Source organism: Bubalus bubalis, chromosome X, assembly GCF_019923935.1.
Source record: "Bubalus bubalis isolate 160015118507 breed Murrah chromosome X, NDDB_SH_1, whole genome shotgun sequence".
In the NCBI taxonomy this organism is placed as follows: Eukaryota; Metazoa; Chordata; class Mammalia; order Artiodactyla; family Bovidae; genus Bubalus; species Bubalus bubalis.
This window is the reverse complement of record NC_059181.1, coordinates 4441193-4458643: the sequence shown is the minus strand read 5'-3', so window position 1 is coordinate 4458643 and position 17451 is coordinate 4441193. Positions and strand designations below refer to the sequence as shown.

The window sequence follows — 17451 nt, the reverse complement described above, 5'->3', positions numbered from 1 at the left end:
GGTATTTAGGAAGAGGTATTTTAATCCCCACTGAAAGATTCTCACTTTGCATCAGAACATTCAAAAAGGATAATGCATTGTCATATTAATTTATCATGAATTAATCATGAGTCTTTTTTCAGCTGCACATTTTTAATTAGCTACCAACTCTGTGAAATTTTTTTCCCCAAGCTCTGCTAGCTGCGTCCAAAGAATGTCAATCTCCTTCTAGACTAAAACAATAAAAAAAAACAAAGCAAAAAATTTCTCAGAGCATTTCCTTGCAAAACGTACCGCTGTTTTCCAGAGGAATAAAAATAAAACTCTTACTTAGCAGGTGCTTAAGGCTTTGAAAGCTGGGTCGGAAATCAAAGCCGGCTCCCACATTAACAAAACATTGAGAAAATAAAGTATCCCTTAAAAAAATCCCCCAAAAGTTGGTTTCTCAAAGGGGAAAGGAACCCAAGATCCTTTTAAAGAACAAATTACAGAAATCACAATAGAAAATGAATCTGTTAAGCCGCTCAGCGTTAAGAAGAAACACAAGCCTAGACTCGAAGCCTCTGGGGATGTTTCTTCTACGACCAGAAAACCTCTGCTTCGGGGCTTTAAATTTAATACCAAAAAAAAAAAAAAAATTCCTAAAAGATCATTGTCTTTTTCTACTCTTTAATTTGGATTCTAACTCTAATCCCTCAAAGTAAAATACCAGTGACTATTTTAGGAAGAAAAAAGATTTAGTCTCCTGTTGCATGGATAACAGTTTCCACTTGGCAGTCCTGACATTGGAGGCTGGGGGAACAAGTGCCTGTGGGCTGTCTGTGCATTTCCGGAAGGGTAACCAGCATTTCTGCTTCCACCACACTGACTCCAGGAGCCCAGCCCCTCCACACTTAGGAAACCCAAAATACCCTCCAGTTCAGTTCAGTTCGGTTACTCAGTTGTGTCCGACTCTGTGACCCCATGGACCGCAGCATGCCAGGCCTCCCTGTCCATCACCATCTCCCGGAGTTTACCCAAACTCATGTCCATCGAGTCGATGATGCCATTCATCCATCTCATCCTCTGTTGTCCCCTTCTCCTCAGGCCCTCAATCTTTCCCAGCATCAGGGTCTTTTCCAATGACTCAGCTCTTCACATCAGGTGGCCAAAGCATTGGAGTCTCAGCTTCAACATCAGTCCTTCCAATGAACACTCAGGACTGATCTCCTTTAGGATGGACTGGTTGGACCTCCGTGCCATCCAAGGGACTCTCAATAGTCTTTTCCAGCACCACAGTTCAAAAGCATCAATTCTTCAAATATATCCCCCAGACGTTGCCAAATTCCCTCTGGAAGGCAGAATTGCCTTCCAGGGAGAAGGGCTTGCCATCAGTAACCTGAGTCCCAAGCTACATTTGGAGGACAGTTACATCTGTCTGCGGGCTTCCCAGATGGCCCTAGTGGGAAAGAACCCAGCTGCCAATACAGGAGACATAAGAGACACAGGTTCGATCCCTGGGTCGGGAAGATCCCCTGGAGGAGGAGGGCATGGCAACCCACTCCAGTATCCTTGCCTGGAGGCTCCCATGCACAGAGAAGCCTGGCCGGCTACAGTCCACGGGGTCGAATAGAGTCAGACACGACTAAAGAGACTTAACATGCACGCACCTCTATCTGTCTGCAACCCACCATCTCGGCTGGCAGGACCATCCAGGTATTGACCCTACTTCTCCCAAACAAAGCGTATCCTTTACATTTCATAACTGCCCTGTGCACTTCCACTGTATAGAGGAAACCCTGGGCACAGGAAGGTAAATTCACTCTCTGAGACCAGGAGGTCAGTGGGGGGCAGGGGTGGGGCTGGCATTCAAAGCCTTGACTCTGCGTTGTACCACCTCTGGGAGCCTTCGGGGACCACTGTGAACCGTATCTTCTCTGACAGCATGTCCTTGCCCGTTGCCGGGATCTGTTGCTATGGAGGTCAGTGAACACTCCCTAGCACCACCTTGATATCAAAGTATCAGAGCATCAAGAAGATGCAGCCTTTGAGACTTTCCCGGAGGTCGAGTGGTCAAGAACCCACCTGCCAAGGCAGGCTATGCGGGTTTGATTCCTCATCCGGGAAGAATCCACAGGCCTCGGAGCAACTAAGCCCATGGTTCAGGCGCTAAGCCAGGTCTGACTCTTTGTGACCCCGTGGACTGTAACCCACCAGGCTCCTCCGTCTCATGGGATTCTCCAGGCAAGAATACTGGAGTGGGTTGTCATTTCCTCCTCCAGGGGATCTTCCCAACCCAAGGATCCAACCCATGTTGCCTGCACTGGCAGGCAGATTCTTTGCCATTATCACCACCTGGGAAGACCAGTATTATTTTTTTTATTTTAATTTTAAAAATTTGGGAGCTGGGGTATTGCATGTGCCATGCACGATCCTAGTTCCCCAACTAGGGATCGAACCTGTGTCCCGGGCATCGGAAGTGTGGATCCTTAACCAGGGAACCACCAGGGAAGTCCCACGAAACACCATTACCCACGTGACTCAGACAACACAGCCGGAGCACGGTGTGAAAAGGCGGTGACATTTTCAGAGTGAAAACATCCCTACACACATGTCTCGTGCTCCCACTGACAACAGTTTCAGACAGTCTTGGTGCTTGTCCTCAGGATGTTACGTCACCGAGACCAGCATGCGCAAGGAGGGAGAACGTGGAGTGCCTGTCTCAGCAGACAGAAACGGGGTGCACCACGCTTATCCTGTGCAGCCATCCAAAAGGAGAAGAATCAGATACCGAGTGAGCACATTCTGAGACAGTTTTGCGAAACGTGCTCTTTCTGGCCTCGGGGCAGCCTCCTGCTGCCTGTTGCTTCTTTTCACACTCTGCCCAACTCCTACTCATCCACAGGAGTCAGCTGAGGGGCCACCTCCTCAGGGAAGCCCCCCTATGATTTACACAGTCTAAAGCCATTGCCCCACGGTTGATGAATCCTGGCACTGCTCCCTGTCCTCCCCAGAGCAATTGCCACTATTTGTTTGGTTTTGTTTTATGTGGTTATCTTGTCCTTTGCATAGCCTCGAAGGGTCAAGAGGGTAGGAACATTTGTTTCTCATAGCAAGTTCTCTACAAATATTTTCCCAGTAGAGCTGGGCTCACAGACCAAGGTAAATGGTACTATGTCCCTGTCTGGTTTTGGAGCCAACTAAGAAGGTTTTCATATTTTTAAACGGTTGAAAAAAGAACATTTTTTGGGACACGTTAAAAGAATGTGAAATTCATATTTCCAGGTCCATAAGCAAAGTCAAAAAATACTGCAACACTCATTCACTTATTATCTGTCTGCCTCATGCTACGAAGTCCAAGTTGAACAGTTGTGACAAAGATTGCTTGGCATGAAAAGCTGAAAACATTTTACTATCTGGCTGTCTAAAGGAAAGGTTTTCCAATCTCTGGTCTAGAAGCCCCACATGAAATGAACTCAAAGAAAGTCAAATGAATGGTTTTGAACATGCTATAGAATATATGTGTGTGTGTGTGTGTGTGTGCGTGCGTGTGTATGGTAAGTTCCTTCAGTCGTGTCCAACTCTTTGAGACCTCGTGGACTGTAGCCCACCAGGCTCCTCTGTCCATGGGATTCTCCAGGCAAGAATACTGGAGTGGGCTGCCATTTACTTCCCCAGGGGATCTTTCCGACCCAGGGATGGAACCCATGTCTCCTGTGTCTCCTGCATCGCAGGAGAATTCTTTACCCACTGAGCTACCTGGGAAGCCCACATACACACACACACACAGACACACACACACTACACACACTTGTATATATACACACACACACATACATATGCATATATACACATATTCCAATCTATATACATATACATTTGGCTTCCCTGGTGGCTCAGTGGGTAATGAATCTGCCTGCAATGCAGGAGACTTGGGTTCGATCCCAGGGTTGGGAAGCTCCTCTGGAGAAGGAAATGGCTACTCACTCCAGAATTCTTGCCTGGAAAATCCCATGGACAGAGGAGTCTGGCAGGCTATAGTCCATGGGGTCATAAGAGTCGTACACAACTCAGCAACTAAAGTACCACCATACATATGCACATACATGTGATATATATGCACACATATATATATATACACACACACACATGCTGCTGCTAACTCACTTCAGTTGTGTCTGACTCTGTGCGACCCCATAGACGGCAACCCACCAGGCTCCCCCGTCCCTGGGATTCTCCAGGCAAGAACACTGGAGTGGGTTGCCATTTCCTTCTCCAATGCAGGAAAGTTAAAAGTGAAAGTAAAGTCGCTCAGTCGTATCCGACTCTTAGCAACCCCATGGACTGCAGCCTACCAGGCTCCTCCGCCCATGGGGTTTTCCAGGCAAGAGTACTGGAGTGGGTTGCCATTGCCTTCTCCATATATACACATATCATATATATATATATATATGATACATTTTGTTGTACACTTGAAACTAAAGTGAAAGTCGCTCCATCGTGTCCAGCTCTTTGTGATCCTATGGACTATACAGTCCATGGAATTCTCCAGGCCAGAATCCTAGAGTGGATAACCTTTCCCTTCTCCAGGGGATCTCCCCAACCCAGGGATCGAACCCAGGTCTCCCGCTTTGCAAGTGGCTTCTTTACCAGCCGAGCCATTGTAAATCAATCATACTGCATTAAAAAAAGTAAAAGTTTAAAAATATTTAAAATAAAATGATTTTCTTCTTTCATTTAAAAAGCAAAGCATGGGAATAGTGTGATGTCAGCGTTGACCCTTCACCTCTGCCAGGCACGGTCACCTCTCCTGACCCTTCACCCTCACACTATCTCCCCAGATTAAGATCATAAGGACGTGAATTGGAACAACTGGGTGACTCCCCTTGGGAGCCAGCAAAGATGCAATTCATCACAATCCTGTCTCATGGCCACACCTGTTATTTACAGAAAACAGATTTAGGAGATGGGCATGGAAGCCCTCTGACCACTTTATCTGCCAGTTTATGAAGAGGAACAAAAAAGAACAAACACGTGTAAAAGGAGTAGGTCACCACGCCTTTATGAAGAGGAATGAACACATCAAAAGGGATTAAGTCACAACACCAGGAACCAGACCTGTAGAGGGAGAAGACAAAACAGAAGCCTAACAGCCCACACTCAGAGGGCAGTTTGCAGAATAACAGCGGGATATTCTGAGCCACGGCGATGTTGCCCCATGTGGGTCACTAGACATGCCTAGAGGCATTTCTGAAACTCAGACATGGAGCGGGAGGCTACTATTGGCCCCCAGAGGGGAGAGGGCGCAGATGTTGCTAAACATCTCATGAAGCACAGGACAACTGACACATGTGACAAGCCCCGGCCCCGCCACAAAGAACGAGGTGTTCTCACTCATCGCTAGTCCCAAGGTTGAAAACCTGCATCAGACGATTGGCCCGGTAATTGTTTAACCGGCTCTCATGCTACAGACTGGCAGAAAAAAAAAGGGGGGGGATTGGAAGAGGGTCATACCTAGTTTGTTCAAACAATGACCCACAGCCAGTGATAACTGAGACTTCACCTGTGTTACACACTCAGTCGTGTCCAACTCTTTTGACCCCGTGAACTGCAGCCTGCCAGGCTCCTCCGTCCATGGGATTCTCCAGGCAAGAATACTGAAGTGGGTTGCCGTTTCCTCCTCCAGGGGAATCTTCCCCACTCAGGAATTGAACCCAGGTCTCCTGCATTGGCAGGTGGCTTCTTTACCACGGAGCCGCCCGGGAAGCCCCACAGGTATGCGTACTGGTGTTTTACTTATTTTGAATTGCTACACCTCTCGTTTTCCTTAGAGATAGGAAGTACCCAGAGTGCTGACATCCTCACACAATTTAATTCACTAGTATACAAATACACTGTAACTTTTACCGCACTTGTCTTCATGTAACCCACGGGGACAGATATTCATACATTTTTCTGCAGGAGTATTAACACCTTTGATTACTGACTGCTGCCCACACCTGCTGGTGGGGGGGGGTGGGATTTGTCCTATAAGATCTCAAAAAGACACGTGTTGGCTTTGTAAAATATGCATAACTCAATTCCAGAGTACCACTGACTCCGAGGACTTCAGGTAAGAAACTCTGTATCAATCAATAGTCAGGGTGTGTGGAGAGCCTGTGTTACCCAGGTCTGTGAAAATCCTGGGAGTTTAATCAGAGCCAGGGCCAAGTTGTCATTATGCATCAACATCTGGAATTAACAAATCAGATAGCTGTCCCTTCCAAAGCAAAAACCACTGGTGTTTCCTGGTTTCCCACAGCGGAGACTCAGTTATGTGGCTGAGAGGTTGGGTCAATTTTCAAATCCACAATCGAAAATACTATGATTTCAGTTCATGCATGAGTGCTCATTCGCTCAGTAGTGTCTGCCTCTTTGCGATCCCATGGACTGTAGCCCACCAGGCTCCTCTGTCCATGGGATTCTCCAGGCAACAATACTGGAGTGGGTTGCCATTCCCTTCTCCAGGGGATCTTCCCAACCCAGGGATTGAACCCGCATCTTCTGCATTAGCAGGCGGATTCTTTATCAATGTACCACCTGGGAGGCCCTATCAATGTCCAATATAATCATCTGTAAATCCTTCAACTATTGAATCTACGATCATCATCTGTAAAGTCTTCAATTATTGAATGTATCATCATCTGTATACCCTTCAATTACTGAGTTTATGAATATCTGTAAGCCTTCAATGATTGAGTCTATGACCATTTGTAACCCTTCAGTTATTCACATCATCATCATCTTATAAATCCTGAAATTATTAGGTGTATCATCATCTAAACCCTTCAACTATTGAATCTATCATCTGTAAACCCATCTCATCAGAGGATGAGATGGTTGGATGGCATCACCGACTCAGTGGACATGAGTTTGAATAAATCCCTGGAGTTGGTGACTGACAGGGAGGCCTGTAACCGTGCTGCAGTCCATGCGGTTACAAAGAGTCGGACACGGATGAGTGATGAACTGAACTGAACTGTAAACCCTTCAATTATTTAATCTTTGCTCATTTATTCAGCTCAGTTTGGTTGCTCAGTTGTGTCTGACTCTTTGCAACCCCAAAGACTGCAGCACCCCAGGCCTCCCTGTCCATCACCAACTGCTAGAGCTTGCTCAAACTCATGTCCATTGATTTGGAGATGCCATCCAACCATCTCATCCTCTGAGGTCCCTTTCTCCTCCTGCCCTCACTCTTTCCCAGCATCAGGCTCTTCATATCAGGTGGCCAAAGTATTAAAGCTTCAGCTTCAGCATCAGTCCTTCCAATGAATATTTAGGACTGATTTCCTTTAGGATTGACTGGTTGGATCTCCTTGCAGTCCTAGGGACTCTCACGAGTCTTCTCCAACACTACAGTTCAAAAGCATCAATTCTTCAGTGCTCAGTCTTCTTTACGGTCCAACTCTCACATCCATATATGACTACTGGAAAAAACCACAGCTTTGACTAGACTGACCTTTGTCGGCAAAGTAATGTCTCTGCTTTTTAATATGCTGTCTAGGTTGGTCGTAGCTTGTCTTCCAAGGAGCAAGCGACTTTTAATTTCATGGCTGCAATCACCATCTGCAGTGATTTTGGAGCCCAAGAAAATAAAGTCTTTCACTGTTTCCATTGTTTCCCCATCTATTTGCCATGAGGTTATGGGACAGGATGCCATGATCTTCGTTTTTTGAATGTTGAGTTTTAAGCCAGCTTTTTCACTCTCCTCTTTCACTTTCATCAGGAGGTCCTCCAATTACTGAATCTATGATCAACTATGCAGGGTGTTCGGTTGATCATTCTTTCATATCAAATTTAAGTGGGGGAAAAATTATAATAAAATTTGGGTGCATCCATAGGAAACAAAATCAAATTATAAACTATAACCTTTGGTTCAAAAGTGATTCCTGCAACACCAAGTCATAGGACAAAAGTACTTCATCTCAGCCATGATGACATTTCTGAAACTTCCCTGGACTTGTAAGCCCAGCAGTAACTCACTAAACAGCCTGTATCTGCCATGATGCTGGAGTGTGCTCGTGTTTTGCTGGGTGTCTGATGGTGATAGTCAGGCGGCAGGCTGGGGACTCCACCATGGCTGATGGCCAGTGGTCAGAGACCTGCATCCTTGCACAGCGGTGGAGTCTACAGACTCTTTTCCTTGTTCAGGACACACCCTCGGGGTGGTTGCATCCACAGCTCATGGAAGGTCACCTTCCTAGATGGCTCCGCAAAACAGCGCCTCTTATATTCGTCCCCCCTTAACCGTCCTTGGCCTGACCTCATCTACTGGTTGGTGTTTTCACCACCAGTGATGGAGCTCAGCTGCCTCTTGGGACCTGGCAGTTGGCCAACCAGTCTTCAGAGTCACTATTTTATGCTAAAAACTATTTTTTGCTAAAACAGGAAAACTTATTGAGTTCCTGAATATGTACAGAATCTTCCAAGCTGTATCAGACAAACACCACTTCTATTTCCGTCTAGTCAAAGCTATGGTTTTTCCAGCAGCCATGTATGGATGTGAGAGTTGGACTATAAAGAAAGCTGAGCACTGAAGAATGGATGCTTTTGAACTGTGGTGTTGGAGGAGACTTTTGAGAGTCCCTTGGACTGCAAGGAGATCCAACCAGTCCATCCTAAAGAAATAAGTCCTGAATGTTCATTAGAAGGACTGATGCTGAAACTGAAACTCCAATACTTTGGCTACGTGATGCGAAGAGCTGACTCCTTGGAAAAGTCCGTGATGCTGGGAAAGACTGAAGGCGGGAGGAGAAGGGGACGACAGAGGATGAGATGGTTGGATGGCATCACTGACTCGATGGACATGAGTTTGAGTGAACTCCGGGAGTTGGTGATGGACAGGGAGGCATGGCGTGCTGGAGTCCATGGGGTCACAAAGAATTAGACACGACTGACGTGACTGAGCATGCACATCACATCAGGCTCCATCAGTTACCAGGGAAACCAGGCTCCTCAGCTGAACAACCATCAGCCTTTAATAAACCAGCAGGTGGAGGCATTCTGGCCGAAGGGGCGGGGGTGGGGCACATCCGATCACATGAGTAGCATGCACACAAGCCATGACTGGTCCAGCAGGAGACACACAGGCAGCAAGAGAACAGCCATGCTAAGTGACCTGGCGGAGCACTCAGGTAAGCGGCATCCAACTCGTGGGAATAATCTGTCCGCCTTGGAATGTCGCTTTAAAAATGTGATTTAGAGGCAGACTCATAATTAATTGGTTTCGGTGTAAAAGTATTAATCTAGGATAGTGGGGGAATTTATGGACTGTGCCAGCTACCCTAGATTAATGATATTACATTGAAAGCAACTGAAAAATGACCTAATACTTGATCAGGAAAGATTGAAGGTGGGAGGAGAAGGGGACGACAGAGGATGACATGGTTGGATGGCATCACCGACTCAATGGACATAAGTTTGAGCAAACTCTGGGAGATGGTGAAGGACAGGGAGGCCTGGTACACTGCAGTCCATGGAGTTGTAAAGGGTTGGACATGACCGAGCTACTGAACTGAACTGATGACTTAAAATCCAAAGAGCTCAGTTTATACGTGAGAGCATGGATGCCCATGAAGGGTGAGTGCCTGACCCAGCGTCACCCAGGAAGCCAGCTGACACAGTGTAAAATCTGAGGTCTCCAGACCCCAGTTCTGGGTCATCCATGTCGCATTATTTGCCTCTCTACAGGGTGAACATTCCTACCTGTTGACAAGCAGTCAACCTCGGCCACCAAGGGCAACTAATCTCAGGGGCCTGTGTTTGCCAGGAGGTGACTTTAACAAGACTGCAAGATAACCTTTCTGGGTGTTTCATGTAGGGCACGTCTAAGCATTAAAGGGAGAGAGTTGAGTCAAATCTGTCAACATCCATTTGTTGGCCAATTGGTTTGCTTGTTTGGGTAGAGTTTTCACAGGCCAAGTTTCCTGCTAGAATCCCATGAACAGAGGAGCCTGGCAGGCTACAGTCCATGGGGTCCCAAAGAGTTGGACTGAAGTGACTTAGCTAGCATGCACACACGCACGCATGCATGAGATGAGCAGCTGTGAATCTATAGATTTGATGGGGTGGGTGGTGGGTGGATCTGTAATGGTTGGAACCACAAAGCAGTCTTAGCTTGTGTTAGTAAATCTCTTGCGACCCCATGGACCCACCAGGCTCCACTGTCCATGGAATTTCCCCAAGCAAGAATACTGGAGTGGATTGCCATTTCCTCCTCCAGGGGATCTTCCTGACCCCGGGATCGAACCTGAGTCTCTTGTGTCTCCTGCATGGGCAGGTGGATTCTGTACCCCTACGGCCACCTGGGGTTCCCTTGTTAGTAAATCAAACAACACGCACTGCCAAAGACAGCTCAGGATGTGAGGCAATCCTTTGTCATGGATCAAGCGAGCATTTCCACGTGATGGTCTCAAAGAAAGTCATCACCACCATCTGAAATTCGGTGCATAAAGTGCATAGATACATAAATCCAGGTGGGGCAGCCAAAGCATCCGCTGTGATAAACTTTGGAACTTTGAAAAGACAGATGCTGTTTTAGTGGATTTTTACCTTCCTAAGGATTAGGTCTGAGGCGGTGGGTCCTCTATCCTGTCAAAGTGCACAGAAAATGCCTGGGTAGACTTGGAAACTAAAGCCCCACACTTTTTTTTTGGCTGTACCAAATGGCATCCACTTGCAATGCGGGAGACCCGGGTTTGATTCCTGTGTTGGGACAATCCCCTGGAGAATGGAATGGCACCCCACTCCAGTACCCTTGCCTAGAAAATCCCATGGATGGAGGAGCCTGGTGGGCTACAGTCCACGGGGTCCCAAAGAGTCGGACATGACTGAGCGACCTCACTTTCACCTTAAGTGTTTGGATGAGTTTGTTTGGGCTTTTTGGTCTTCCTGACACGACGTTTCTCTGCCACTTGCCCAGCCTCCCAAACATTCCCTTTCAAACTTTGGCGTCATTTTTTTTTTCTACACTGACTTCCTACTCTCTCCCTTCCCCACTGGGATCTTTAAGGATTTGTGATTGTCAGGGCAGACATTCAAGTCTGAGTCCATTCTAACGCTTGAGTCATTTCTTTCTCACAGTCCCTGTCCAGGAGATAAAATCTATCTTTATTTGAACAACTCTAAACCTCAGGGCACATGTTGATTGTTCACTATTTCACATGTTTAAAAGAGTCGGGTCACTTCCTCCCGAGAATGTCTATCACTTCGCTACACCAACCAATTCTTCCTAGTTTATCACGGTCAATTTCCAGAGTAATATTTTTATCTGCTCGATGAAGTCTCCAGAAAGAAGAGACGTTTATCAGATACTAAGCTTTCAGCTGGCCAACACCTCCAGCGGATGTCCATGAGGTAAATTTTCAGATCACCAAAGTTGCAGATACATCGGACTTCTGTGCCAATTTTTATCACCTGGAGGTAAGAACTCATTACTCATAGTCTGGACCAGGCCTGGGTATCTATTGTATATTTCCAAATTACATCACTTCACTTTTCTTTCGAAAATCCTTACCAAATAATGACTTTCCTGGAGACTTGGGTTTGATCCCTGGGCTGGGAAGATCCCCTGGAGAAGGAAATGGCAACCCACTCCAGTATCCTTGCCTGGAGAATCCCACGGACAGAGGAGCCTGGCGGGCTATAGTTCCTTGGGGTCGCAAAGAGTTGGATACTACTGAGCGACTAACACTTCCACTTTGATCAAATAATACCCAAGCATGCTTCTATGTGCAGATTTAAAGTTTCAGTCTTTATTAAGAACCATACAAAGTGAGTGTGAGGTCACTCAGTCATGTCCAACTCTTTGTGACCGCATGGATCGTAGCCTACCAAGCTCTTCTGTCCATGGGATTCTCCAGACAAGAATACTGGAGTGGGTTACCATTTCCTTCTCCAGGGGATCTTCCCGACCCAGGGATCGAACCCGGGTCTCCTGCATTAGAGGCAGACGATTTAACCTCTGACCCACCAGGGAAGCCCAAGAACCACACAAGCTGCCCATATTAATGCAGCATCCTTAATCCTATTATTAGCTGTGCCTGTTGAAATAATCATACAGGTATTCAAACAGACAGCGAAAGTGAAAGTTGCTCAGTCGTGTCCGACTCTTTGCAACCCCATGGACTGTAGCCCGCCAGGCTCCTCTGTCCATGGGATTCTCCAGGCAAGAATACTGGAGTCGGTAGACATTCCCTGTTCCAGGGGATCTTCCCAACTCTGGGGTCCAACCCAGGTCTACCGCACTGCAGGCAGATTCTTTACCATCTGAGCCACCAGGGAATTCCAATGACAACAGCCTGAGAATACCAGCAATGATCATCTGGTTGACAAATAATGGTTTCCCTGGTGGCTCAGATGGCTTGCATACCTCTCACTTTTTTAATAAGGGAAATGGGTCTTGAGGACCTAAGTCCAGGAAAGTGTTCTATACACCTTTCCTTTGGAAATGAACATAATTCAGTTCAGTCGCTCAGTCGTGTCTGACTCTTTGCGACCCCATGAATTGCAGCACGCCAGGCCTCCCTGTCCATCACCAACTCCTGGAGTTCACCCAGACTCATGTCCATCGAGTCAGTGATGCCATCCAGCCATCTCATCCTCTGTCATCCCCTTCTCCTCCTGCCCCCAATCCCTCTCAGCATCAGAGTCTTTTCCAATGAGTCAACTCTTCGAATGAGGTGGCCATAGTATTGGAGCTTCAGCTTTAACATCAGTCCTTCCAAAGACCACCCAGGACTGATCTCCTTTAGCATGGACTGGTTGGATCTCCTTGCAGTCCAAGGGACTCTCAGGAGTCTTCTCCAACACCACAGTTCAAAAGCATCAATTCTTCAGTGCTTAATGAGCATAATTAGAACTAGCAATTTGGAGAAGATGTTGAAAATGGCAGAAGAGGGGTCAGATGATTTACTGTGAAGGCAAGCATTCCAAACAGTGAGGAGCAAGAGGGTTGACAGGACTCAAAGGTTTTATTTCCTCATGCCCAAGCGATTAGTTCTGGGACCTCGTAACACAAGGATTATAAGGTCATGTCGTAGAGTGATATAATCTGATGACTGTCAACATGGGATGACTCTCATCACGGAGGATGACAAGAAATACGACGAAACGGAGGAAAATACGACTTTTTAAAAACAAACTCAGGCAAAGGGTGGCAGCGGGGATTTACCGAAATGGGCGTGAAAGGATCTCGCTGGGGTGATGAAAAGGTTCTAAAACTGACGTGATACATAGAATGTGATCATAGCATGACTTGGTAATTTAATAAAACCCACTGAATGGTAGAAGTGGTTGAATTTCACAATATGTAACATGAAAAGTGAGTCATTCAGTCATGTCTGACTCTTTGCGACCCCATGGACTGTAGCCCGCCAGACTCCTCTGTCCATGGGATTCTCCAGGCAAGAATCCTGGAGTGGGTTGCCATTTCCTCCTCCAAGGGATCTTCTGAACCCAGGGATCGAGCCTGCGTCTCTTATGGCTCCTGCATTGGCAGGCGGGTTCTTTACCACTAGTGCCGCCTGGGAAGCCCGTCTCTCTTTCTGCTAAACATGTGGGTGTGAATCAGGTGTGTCCTGATGTCCCCGTGGGGACATGGCCACTCGGGCGGACCTTCCACAGTGTCTGCCCCGTCAGGATGGGGAATGAACATGCTTGAGAGAAGCCAAGGTCTCCGGAAAGGTCAATAATGCGTGGGCAGAAACCTCAGAGAGTAAAGCAAACGGGCTTTGACTCAGGGAGTAAACTAACAGGATTCGGTGCGGGGGAATGTCCCAGCTCAGGGGATCAGGGCCACCTTCCCCAATGACTGGGCTCATGGAGGCCTTGGAGAGTTTGCATATGGTGTGGGCACGGTGGATCAATGGCACGTGGATTTCCGCAGGGCAAGCACAGGGCTTTTCACTGCCCATGTCTTAAACGACTACCCGATACTCCCTTTATGGATAGTCCAAAGTCATGATTTTTAGTAAGCTCTCCAAAGACAGCACTATCTTCAAGATTTAAAGTGAAAGTGAAAGCAGCTCAGTCCCGTCTGACTCTATTCGACCCCCTGGGCGATACAGTCCTTGGGATTGTCCAGGCCAGAATCCTGGAGTGGGTAGCCTTTCCCTTCTCCAGGGCATCTTCCCAATCCAGGGACTGAACCCAGGTCTCCCGCGTTGCAGGCGAATTCTTTATCATCTGAGCCACCAGGGAAGCCCATCTTCAAGATTATTTCCATGGACTCATGCAAGTCTTTAAATCAAAGCAGGTTTTTATTACTGAAACCCTGCCAAGGGTAGATGCTAATTCTTTCCACTCGAATTTACTTAAATTCAATGATTAGGAAAGCCCCAGGACTGCAAGGAGATCCAACCAGTCCGTCCTAAAGGAGATCAGGCCTGGGTGTTCTTTGGAAGGACAGATGTTAAAGCTGAAACTCCAATCCTTTGGCCACCTGATGCAAAGAGTTGACTCACTGGAAAAGACCCTGATGCTGGGAGAGATTGGGGGCAGGAGGAGAAGGGGACGACAGAGGATAAGATGGCTGGATGGTATCACTGACTCGATGGACATGAGTTTGAGTGAACTCTGGGAGTTGGTGATGGACACGGAGGCCTGGCATGCTGCGATTCATGGGGTCGCAAAGAGTCGGACACGACTGAGCGACTGAACTGAACTGAACTGAATGACTCAATAGGTAAAGAATCCAAGCGCAATGCAGGAGATGTGAGTTCAATCCCTGGGGTGGGAAGATCCCCAGGAGAAGGGAATGGCAACCCACTGTAGTATTCTGGCCTGGAGAATCCTATGGACAGAGGAGCCTGGCGGGCGACACTTCATGGGGTCACAAAAAGTCGGACATGACTGAGCACACACACACACACACACACACACACACACCATATGGTTTGTGGAAGGTAGATGCAGAGTCGTACTGGTAAACATGTTTTTATGAATGCAGCAATGGTATGTCTGCTTTGGTTTTCAACTGCATGGAAAGAAATTCATTTCCAGAATGTTTGTTCTTCCAACAGCCTAGGAAGAAGCCACAGTATGCATCTTCTGCAAGAAAAGCAGAAGTGCTTTCTACAAGAGCTGCTGATGAAGCTGAGAATGCAACGAATTTTGTGCTTCAGGCAAGATTCTCCTGGGACAGCACTGATGCCTTAGGGGACTACAGGTTTGGTGAAGAGGGACATCGTAAGTCTTACTGAGAAATATAGGAAAGTCTGTGAATACACGTAACTGTGGGCAGCATCCTGAGCACACTGATAAATAACCAACTGTCACATTCGTGCACGCGTGCGTGCTCAGTCACTCAAGTCATGTCCAAGTCTTTGCAACCCCACGGACTGTAGCCCGCCAGGCTCCTCTCTCCATGGGATTCTCCAGGCAAGAATACTGGAGTGAGTTGCCATGCCTTCCTCCAGGGGATCTTCCCGACCCAGGGATTGAACCCGAATCTCCTGTGTCTCCTGCATTGCAGGTGGATTCTTTTCCACTGAGCCACCTGGGAAGCCCTGTTGCATTTGTAGGAAAATGTAAAAGGACCACAGATATGTTTCAGAAAATCTCTGACACGTAGTTATCACAGGTCTAAATGGACTTGCCCCTCCAATTTAGCTCACCAACTGAACCAAGAAAAAATAATCAAAGTATATAATGTCGTGCACAAGGTTCATTCAGCTTAAAAGATGCAAAAGCAAAGAAATCATAGGAACAGCCCTCCCAATTGAAAACTCTGGTGGCAGCTACGTTCAGAGGCGGCTGGGACTGTTCCCAATTTCCGTAACTCTTACGTTTACTTATTTTTTAAATTGGAGTAAAGTTGCTTTACAGTGCTGTGTTAGTTTCTGCTGTTTAACAGCATGGATCACCTACATGAATACATATCTGCCTCTCTTTTGAGCCTCGATCACCAGCCCCTACTGAAATTCCTGAATTTTTAAAAGAAGGCCGCCCAAAGTCCCCATATTGATTCTTCCAATGGCTCTAATGCAATATGGAATGAGGTACGGTGTATATTCCACACACACATTGTACCCGGGAGGCTTCGTTTCCTTAGCTAGAAGCCCTCTTTTGGCTGAAAATGATATGTGAGTAGTCACCCAGCCTCTTTCCCCCTATTATGTTTGATAAAATCCGTAACCTTGTAATTTGTCCACTGGATGCAAATGTATTTATTGAGGGTAGAAATGAGAGTTGGAAGAGAGATGGAAATTACTGCAGTCAACCCAAAGATAAAGGGTCCTGTGTAACTGGAATTTGAATAATTTGAATATTCATAAGGTGATGGGGCTTTGCTGACAAAGGTCCATGTAGTCAAAGCTATGGCTTTTCCAGGAGTCATGTACGGATGGGAGAGTTGGACCATAAAGAAGACCGACCGCCAAAGAACTGATGCTTTTGAACTGTGGTGTTGGAGAAGACTCTTGAGAGTCCCTTGGACAGCAAGGAGATCCAACCAGTCCATCCTAAAGGAGATCAAGACTGAATGCTCATTGGAAGGACTGATACTAAACCTCAATACTTTAGTCACGTGATGCAAAGAGCCGACTCATTGGAAAAGACCCTGATGCTGGACAAGATTGAAGGCGGGAGGAGAAAGGGATGACAGAGGATGAGATGGTTGGATGCCATCACCGACTGGATGGACATGAGTTTGAGTGAACTCCGGAAGTTGGTGATGGACAGGGAGGCCTGGCGTGCTGCGATTCATGGGGTCGCAGAGTCAGACACGACTGAGCAACTGAACTGAACTGAACTGGAGAAGAGGGGTGACAGAGGATGAGACGGTTGGATGGCATCACCAACTCAATGGACATGAGTCGGAGTAAATTTCGAGAGATGGTGATGGACAGGGAAGCCTGGCGTGCTTCAGTCCATGGGGTCACAAAGAGTTGCACACGACTGAGCGACTGAACCACAACAGCAAAAGTTCCACCTTCTGGACTTCAAAACCTTCAACTGTGTCCCTAGACCAAGGCCGGCTGGGATGGGAGCGACACAGTGTGGGGTGGAGGGCAGAGAGAGGCCCGTGACCTGTGCTGGAGATCAGGCAGGTGGCGGGAGGGTCCCAGGAGACCTGTTCGCTCCTGGCTCCACAGTGCATTTCAAGGTCAGAAGCAGACTCTGCTCCACGACTCACTCCCGGGATCGCCGCCCCCACTCAGAACATCGGCAGCCCCGCTCAACGACGACTCCCAATCAGGAGTCATCCCGAGGCATTTTTTTCAGGCCTGTCTGCAGCTGGCAGGACAGGTCTGATGGCCTGTCTGGACCCATGGGCCTGTCCAAGGCACGGGCATCATTCCATGACCTTGCCCTGAGTCTCAGGGGGACTGGTTTCTGAGGTCCTTACACCCGAGCCTTGGCGGTTCCGCCTTTCCCAACAGGCTGCAGGGCAGACAGAAACCAGTCTTGCAGAGGCTCCTGATCCAAACAGAGGCTTGGCCAAGCCCCCTCGTC

The 17451-nt window shown here is 47.4% G+C and overlaps 1 protein-coding gene and 1 long non-coding RNA gene across 4 annotated transcripts in view; one reads left to right on the top strand and one right to left on the bottom strand.

Moving 5' to 3' along the window:
* The window catches only part of STS (steroid sulfatase), a 160473-nt gene that overhangs the window by 104005 nt on the left and 39017 nt on the right, over positions 1-17451 (bottom strand). The window lies entirely within an intron of this gene.
* LOC123332004 lies at positions 4781-16187 on the top strand. Its single transcript, XR_006548825.2, has 3 exons — positions 4781-5733; positions 11253-11418; positions 15018-16187. It is a non-coding gene; the product is annotated as an uncharacterized LOC123332004 (long non-coding RNA).